The sequence below is a fragment of the Egretta garzetta genome, unplaced genomic scaffold (genome assembly GCF_000687185.1).
Source record: "Egretta garzetta isolate BGI_Z169 unplaced genomic scaffold, ASM68718v1 scaffold260, whole genome shotgun sequence".
Classification (NCBI taxonomy): Eukaryota; Metazoa; Chordata; class Aves; order Pelecaniformes; family Ardeidae; genus Egretta; species Egretta garzetta.
In genome coordinates, this window is record NW_009258662.1 from 2491841 (window position 1) to 2499942 (window position 8102).

The 8102-nt window shown below is 52.2% G+C and overlaps 1 long non-coding RNA gene across 1 annotated transcript; it reads left to right on the forward strand.

The window, feature by feature from the left end:
• Nucleotides 1-1416: 1416 nt before the first annotated feature.
• Nucleotides 1417-7845, forward strand: LOC118453342. The gene is made up of 3 exons (XR_004843274.1): nucleotides 1417-1628; nucleotides 1954-5073; nucleotides 7421-7845. It is a non-coding gene; the product is annotated as an uncharacterized LOC118453342 (long non-coding RNA).
• The last annotated feature ends 257 nt before the right edge of the window (nucleotides 7846-8102 follow it).

The following is an 8102-nucleotide window of genomic DNA, read 5'->3' on the forward strand; positions in this document are numbered from 1 at the left end:
GGCTGTGGGGGTTAGAGGGGTGCTCCATGGGGCTGCATTGGGCTGTGGGGCTCAGGGGGCCTCCTCATGGGGCTGCATTGGGCTGTGGGGCTCAGGGGACCTCCTCATGGGGCTGCATTGGGCTGTGGGGCTCAGGGGACCTCCTCATGGGGCTGCATTGGGCTGTGGGGCTCAGGGGACCTCCTCATGGGGCTGCATTGGGCTGTGGGGCTCAGGGGACCTCCTCATGGGGCTGCATTGGGCTGTGGGGCTCAGGGGACCTCCTCATGGGGCTGCATTGGGCTGTGGGGCTCAGGGGACCTCCTCATGGGGCTGCATTGGGCTGTGGGGCTCAGGGGACCTCCTCATGGGGCTGCATTGGGCTGTGGGGCTCAGGGGACCTCCTCATGGGGCTGCATTGGGCTGTGGGGCTCAGGGGGACACCCCATGGTGCTGAGGTGGGGCTCAAGGGGCCCCATGGGCTGCATTGGGTTGTGGGGCTCAGGGGGACACCCCCATGGGGCTGAGGTGGGACTCAAGGGGATGCCCCATGGGGCTGAGGTGGGCTATGGGGCTCAGGGGGCCACCCCATGGGGCTGAGGTGGGGCTCAAGGGGATGCCCCATGGGGCTGAGGTGGGACTCAAGGGGATGCCCCATGGGGCTGCATTGGGCTATGAGGCTCAGGGGGACACCCCATGGTGCTGAGGTGGGGCTCAGGGGGATGCCCCATGGTGCTGAGATGGGGCTCAAGGGGATGTCCCATGGGGCCAAGGTGGGCTGTGGGTCTCAGGGAAGCAGCACAGGACTGGTGTGGGGTGTTGATTACCAAAGGGGATGTCTCCTTTCCCAGCCCCATAGTGGTCCCAGCCATGGGTGGGTGCTTGGGAAAGGGATCTAGGAAAACCCAGTGGGATTTGATGCCATGCCAGCTCCTGCACCGATCCCTGTCGTGGGTAGCACAGTTATCCTCCCTCACTCCATTTTATCAGCTGAATATTTGACCATGTTCCACTTCCCAAGAAGTTTGTTTGGACACTTCTGCCGATTTCTAAATACTGGGTGGGTTGGGTTTTTTTTTTTTTTCCAAGGAGTTAAAGCTATTAAAGTCACCTTAAGTAACAGTAAATAGATAAATAAAACCAAATAACAAGTAAAATGAAAATGCAGATGACCAAGTGGTGCCCAGGTTTAGCTTTTGACCAAAAGTCCTGTTCAAAAGCAAGTGCAAATTGAGCGCCGGGTACCAGAATTAATTGGTTTTTTTTTTTCCTTGGGTCATTTTTTTTTGATCCATACAACAGCTCATCTATGTACTTCATGGAGAGGCAACCTGGAGGTCCAGGCTGTGGGAAGGAACTCAAGTGGTTTCCCATGTCTTGTCTGCTGTTGCATTTTAATACCTTCTTTTTTTCTTTTGCTGTGGATTCTAGGGAATAACTTGTATTTAATCACTTCCTCTTCTGCTGGTGATGCGGCCGAATAATTCACCGGCAGGACCAGTGCACCTCTGGGTCTGCAGTGCTGCCCTCAGCTTGGAGGAAAGCTCCCGTTGGGATCTCCAGACCTGCACCATGTTTTTTCTCAGTGTTTTGGCCCAGTGCGTGCCAGGAGGATGGCTCTGAAACCCCAGATACCTACAGACCGGCACGTAAGTCGGATATTCTTTGACATGTTTCTCCATCTGAGGTTGTTGTAGGTTTTTCCTGGAGAAGGGATTTTCACCCAAAGCCCCCACCAAAGCAAGGGGGAGGCTTGGGACATCCCTGGGGCAGCTCTGGGCCACTTGAGAAAGCAGAGGAGATATTTCAAGACCACAAAAAAAAAAAAAAAAAAAAAAGAAAGAACAAACAAATAAACAGTTGTCTGTTGGAAATGACAGATTGGAGAGATATTATCAGGCAGGACAGCAAGATGCCTGGCTAGATTAAATTAGCACAAGGATATTTTTTTTTTTTCCTTCCCCTTTATTTTAGGAAAGCGAGTGAGAATGTGGCAGCAAAATCTGCCTGCGGATGAAAAACTCACTCAGCAGCCTTGAAGGCTGAACATCAACTGGGTGTTTTAAAAGCGAGGGGGAGCAGCAAGCGCTTCGTCTCCAGACCCCTTCCCAGGAGGGGGGTTCGCAGCGTTTTTCACTGGTATCAAAGCCACGCAGCAAAGTCCACGCGACGAGGCACAGGCATCCACACCTCCCTCCGCTGCTGCGCTAACAAGGCTTTTTGAAGTTTGTGGCCTTCCTGTGGCATTTCAGGCTTCACTCATCCAAACTTCTGCCTGCGGGCATCCCCCTCCCAAAATTACCCCAGGAGTATTAAAAGAAATGGTTTACTAAGGGTCTTGCTAATAATGTACTCCCAGCCCCGGAGGAAGAGGTGCTGCCTCGGTATTTGGAGCCTCGCTGACAGCCAGCCCAAGAGGAGTGATGCTGTGTAAAACCTGTGACCTTCGAATACTGAATTTAGGGGATTGCGAGCGAGTGGTTGGCGACAGGCCTGCAGCAGCCAGGAGGAGGAGGAGGAGGAGGAGGGAGAGCCAGAGCCAGAGCCAGCAGCCCCTTGCTCGCTGCTGCACCGTGCAAACCACCCTGAGAGTTTCTCTGCCCGCTATCCCGTTACCACTTGAATCAAGATCTGGATGCCGAGCCAGCTTATTTTTAGTGCATTTTGGACTTAAAGCGAAGCAAATGCTGGTGAAATGTGCAGCACTGACAGCCCTGGAAAATCTTTATTCCTCTGCAGCATAGGGAAGGCTGTGAGGAAGTAAAGCAATCCCAAACTGAGTCCCCCGGTTTCTTGGGCTCAGCCTGCCCAACGCTATGCAGTTACCGGCGGCTGCTGGGAGAGCATTTTTCCACGTTCTGAGCGGACCAAGCAGGGCGGGGAGGAGCACACTGTGCATGGGAGCAGCGTGCTGCAGATTTGGACAGCCTGTGTGCCTCCAGCTGAGCTCCCTGCATCCCGATCGGAGCTCAGCTGCGGCAGCTCTGGGGCCGTAAAAATGGGAGAGACTCGGAAAAAATGAGTAGCTGAACCTCGCTTTGCTAATCCAGGGCCACGCTGTGTTTGCTGTGCTAATGCACAACGCTGGATCCATGCAACCTGGGGGGGGTCCAATGGCACCCACCCTGCCCTGCGCTGCCTCCAGCAGCGACTCAGACCCGCTGCTTTAGGGAAAAACCCCGAAGAGGGCACTTATGAAGCAAACAGCCTGGTTTTTGATCCCTTCACTTGAGACCTTGCTGAAACCCTCCAGCATGACTTGGTGCCCGCCAGACCTGAGCTAGCCGGGTAGGTCCATGCTGCCTGGAGCTGACTGCTTCCTGAGGATGGGGCCGCAGAGGGGAAGCGAGAGCTTTCCTAGGAGCAAAAATGGGTCCTTTTAGCACTCGGGGCACAGCCTGCCAGAGAGCCAGGAGGTCCCTGGACGGGTGCCTTGGACAGTAGCTGGAGTTGCTGGGAGAGGCCAAGGTGACCACAGGAGATGTCCCCCGCATCTCTTTGGCAGGAGGATGCACGCACAGCGTTCACATGCTTGTTGTCAGTAAGCTTGAAGTCCCACCACGGGCAGCTCGGGGATTTGACAATTGTTTGTGTTTGCCCCGAGACAAATATCTCATTCCCCCGTCACAAACTCGCTCCTCTACTGCGCGTGTGTTTCCGAGTTCCCTCATGCAAAACCTGCGTGGGTGTTTGGATATGTAATGAGCGCATAGTTCAGGATGAAAACAAGTTGCGTGGAAGAGCCAAGTAACGCCAAAAAAATGAAAGCAATACAAACAACAACATGGCACGCGGCCATACCAGCTAGATCGTGGGCCAGCCGGATCTCACATACTCCCCGGAGCTGCGGAGCCGATCAGCTGTTGGAAAAAGAGACCTTTAAAGACAAGCGAGAGGAAATAGCATTGGCAGCGCAGGCCGCAGCATGTTTCCTTCCAAAGCAGGACAGAGCCAAGGACATTAGGCAGAGCTGTAACATTTGGGGTCTCGTTGCTCAGCCGTGAAGTAAGGCGAAAACCTCAAGCGGGCTGCAGTTGTGTAAACTATTGTTTTCTGAGCGGAAGCGGAGCGCTGGCCTGACGGGGTATTGTCGTACCAGATTTTGGCAACACTCGCTCACCTAACCGAGCTCCCTCTGCAAAGCCAGGGCTCTATTTTAACTCAGTACGTGGTGCAGGGGGAATAAACCCACCTGTCTGCGCTGGGCCAGGGCTGGAGAGCATCCTCCCCAGCCAGACGTGTGCTCTGTCCCGTAGCATCTTCCAAGAAAATCACCTCTAGCCTGTGGGCAAGGCTGGAGCGGGACTAGAGGCAATTCCAAAAAACTCCTCAAGCTGGCCTCACTCATCATCATTTCTCATTCTGATGTCACGGTGGGAATTAAAAGTGGCAAAGCTGATTGAGAGACCTATTTTCTGTGAGGCCTCAATATGTTTCCACACTGAAAAGTGGCCGCAAAGACCAGTTATTTCATTTTTTCCCCCATTTGGGGAGAGGGATCATCTGTGCCTCCTTACAACGTGGTAAAACAATACCTCCTTCGACGTAATAAAACACCTCTCCTGATCCAGGCCCTGATCCAAGCATCTGCTCCTAGGCCACGCGCTTAAATACCTGCTTGAGTCCTCTTCACCACCTCTTGCAGCATCCGTCCTTTGATTAAAGGCTTAAATCCGTGAAAGAGCTCACTGGCAATCCGGAAGATTGAAAGGGGCCTGAAATACCAGCGCCTCCATACACGCATTGGCATAATTCTTTGCATGAAAGCCAGCTTTAAAAGGCTTGTTCTACAAAGCACAAGCGTGCATTTTTATTTTTTTTTTTTTTTTTTCAAATCAAGGTCAGTAACTCAGCTTCATTCACCAGCCTCCAGCTGCAAAACAACATGCCCCAGACGATGGAGGGGAGCGTATCTGAGTCAGAAGATGCCTTTTAAGGGATGCAAGTGGCTGTGAGCCACGCTGAGGAAAGCAAATCTCCTTGGTACCCTTGCGTGCTCAGCCCCATCTGAACTGAAACGGGGCACCCGAGGGCAGGAAAAGCTGGGGAGATGGGACCAGCGGCACAAATCATACTGGCACCCTCTGTGCTTTGGTAAAATGTGCTTTTCTGATGTCACCCCCATGCCACCCTCTCCCTGCCCACCAGGGTGATGCGCCCCCACGCTCAGCTCCGCTCCGCGATTCAGCAAGCGCGCGTAGGAAGCAAGCGAGAGGAGATGCTTGCAGCTGTGCCGCTAAAAATATTTGCTCGCTTCTCCCCCCCCCCAGGCAGGTGCACTCGTCCTGGGCAGGGCTGCTCCCACTGGGATGGCGCCTGCACGCCAGGCGCACGCCGCTCCTTGCACGCCGCCGTGGTTCAGCGCTTCTCCCTTTCCTACCTAGAGCACTTGGGTGTTGTGATTATTGCTCTGAATCACCCAAAGAGGATGCTCTGTCCTGTGTTTCAGATGCAAATTGTGCCTTGGAACTCAGTAGTTGCTATAGTGCCATAATTACACATTTTACGGAGAACTTAGTCACAATGGCTAGAGCTCTTCTTATTAGGTTTGGACTCCTGTTGCTTTATTTTAAAGACCTTTCTGCTAAACACTTTCTCTCTGCATTAAAAAATAGTTTATTTCAGCATTTGCTCCCTCCAAAGATAGCCCCAGTTCGTGGCTGCGATGGAGCACTGGTCACCAAATTGATAGTAGGAGGGATGAAGCTTGCAGCCCGCTTTCTGTCGCGGTGCTTCAAGATGCACACCAAAGTTGGCTTAAATGACGCCAGCAAAATATTTCCCAGGATCCAGGAGTTCACGAGCGCTGATCCTGGCAACGTTGCCATCTGTGGTTTGGAAACACCCCGTGCTGTCTGCTTGAGGCATCTGCACCTTCCCGGGTGCTCCCCTTCCCCTCGGCAGTACGGAGAAGGTGGACTCCTTGGGTGCTCTTCCTTGAGGATGATTCAGCCCACCTCAATGGGACGCATCTTGGGCAAGGACGGACCATTCTCCCAAGGTGCTGGTCTTTTTATACCAACTCCAGAAGAAGCTCAGCTGTAGTGCAGACAGCCAAGATGGGTAGGACAAGCCCCACGCTCAACATTGCTCCTCCCAACGGCAAGGATGCTCTCCACCCTACACAGTAGGATTGGCCTTTCCCCTATTAACCTCTTTTTGTGTCCGGGTTTTGCGTCTGGAGAATGGAGCTAAATACTTAATTGCCTACTTTCTAAGGAGTCAGGCAGGATAATTAGCTGATGTTTGGGTAATGCGTCATAGGGTAGGAGTGCTAAGTAGTATTGCTGTCAGCAGCACAGTGGGAAGTGAAGGACTCAATCTTGGTTTTCAATCGGGAATGTCACGGTCTCCCCTAAGTTCATTGTTCCCATTGACTGCTCTGCTGAGGGCAGGGGACTTGTGCAAAGACTTTGAAGGAAGAAGATGCCAGGGACAGCAGAGAGCTGTTTGCCATCCAGGAGAAGAGCTGTGAGAATAACTGGGGGGATTTCCGAAAGGGAAAACTGAAGATAAAAGCAGGGAATATGCCTGGGATTACATGGACAGGGCTCACATCCATAACTGCAGCATAAATACTCAATAGCAACATCCCCTGAGTAACAAAAGTGCATCAAGGAAACTTTTCTTGCACTGCATTTACTGCATGGGTGCAGCACAGTGGGAATCGTGATACAGAGCCCCATCAACCCACCCTGGGGACCAAAGTAGACTCAACTGAAAAAGAGATTTCACATCTTTCATTTTTATTATTCTGCAAATTACGTTATGGATTAACTTCAAGCCCTTCTCATGTCCGCTGGTCGTAATTGATGAGATTTCAATCGTGCCTCCTTGAAGTTAAACATCCGAGAGACACTTTGGTTAATAGTTTGCCTTTCAGAGCAGTGCATTAGCTCTCTTGTGCTCCTGTCCGCTTAACTTCGAGCGAGTGCCCGAGAGTGGTGCAATTAAGGAAGGAATCTTGGGCGGAAGCTCTCGATGCTTTCAAATGGCCAGCAGACCCCTTCAGCGCTGGCTTGTTTTTACAGTAGCTGGAACAACGCTTTCCGTGACTCACTACTAATTGTGCTCTGGGTTCACGCACAAATGTTTTTAACCTCTTCTTACTGTATCAGAAAATTATTAACCACCAGTGCTGTCCCAGTGCCCTCCTGGTAGCGCCGCTGTGATCTGCTGTTCCACCCTTCCCAGCCTGGCTCTTTTCACTTTCCGGCCACGCCACGAAAGCACATTTCTCCCCTTGCGTCTTTTCTGAATGAGCCGACATTTCTCACGCTCTCTATTTATTTTCTCATCCTGGAGACAGTCTCAGGCTTTGATCTGAGCAAAAGATGACTTTTCCAGTGAGATTGCTGGGCTCTCCCTGTTTCCTGTTGAGTGTCCAGCCACAGGCCACGTGGAGACGATGCCAACTCCCTTCTTCTTTTTTCCCCAGCAGTGGTTAGCCAGCTGCAAACCATCTCAGCTGCTTCTGGCAACTGCTCTTCACCCTGCACGGGCACTTCGCTCGGGATCTCTGCAGCCAGCAGCCAGGAGAGGAGGAACAGGGATAACCTGGAATGGATCCTCTCCATCACCTGCATTCCCCGATCTTTGCTTAGAGGTCCGTAAGGAGGAGTGATGCCTGACCTCTGGAAAAGGAGAGCATCCTTTCACTTGCCAGGCCTGACGAAATGGAAGTCCATGGACACGCTTCCACGGCGCATTGCCTGCCGTAAGACAGCCGCATGCCAAACCCACCGCCCCATCCCAGAGCTCCCAGGGGAGGGGTTGTGCCCAATCTCTGAAGTCTCAGGAAGGCTGCTTTATTCTAGAGAATTGCTTCCTGTTGTGTCTATGGTTTCGTACTAAGTAGGTGGGAAATACTGGCAGCAGTTCTGGGAAGGGCAGGGCTTGGGGAAGGATGTACCTATTCATCAAGATCACCCTCCATGCCATGGCTAGATGCTCCACTTAAGACCCTCTTTGGCACCCAGGCTTGACTGGAAAATAAGTGAGACCCATGAAGAGGGATGAATTTTCTCTCCACCAAAGAGAAAAATAATATTACGTGAAAGAATAAGCATTTCCTCTCAGTGCAGATCATTTGATGGGTCTCAAGTTGCATTTTTTTTTTCTCC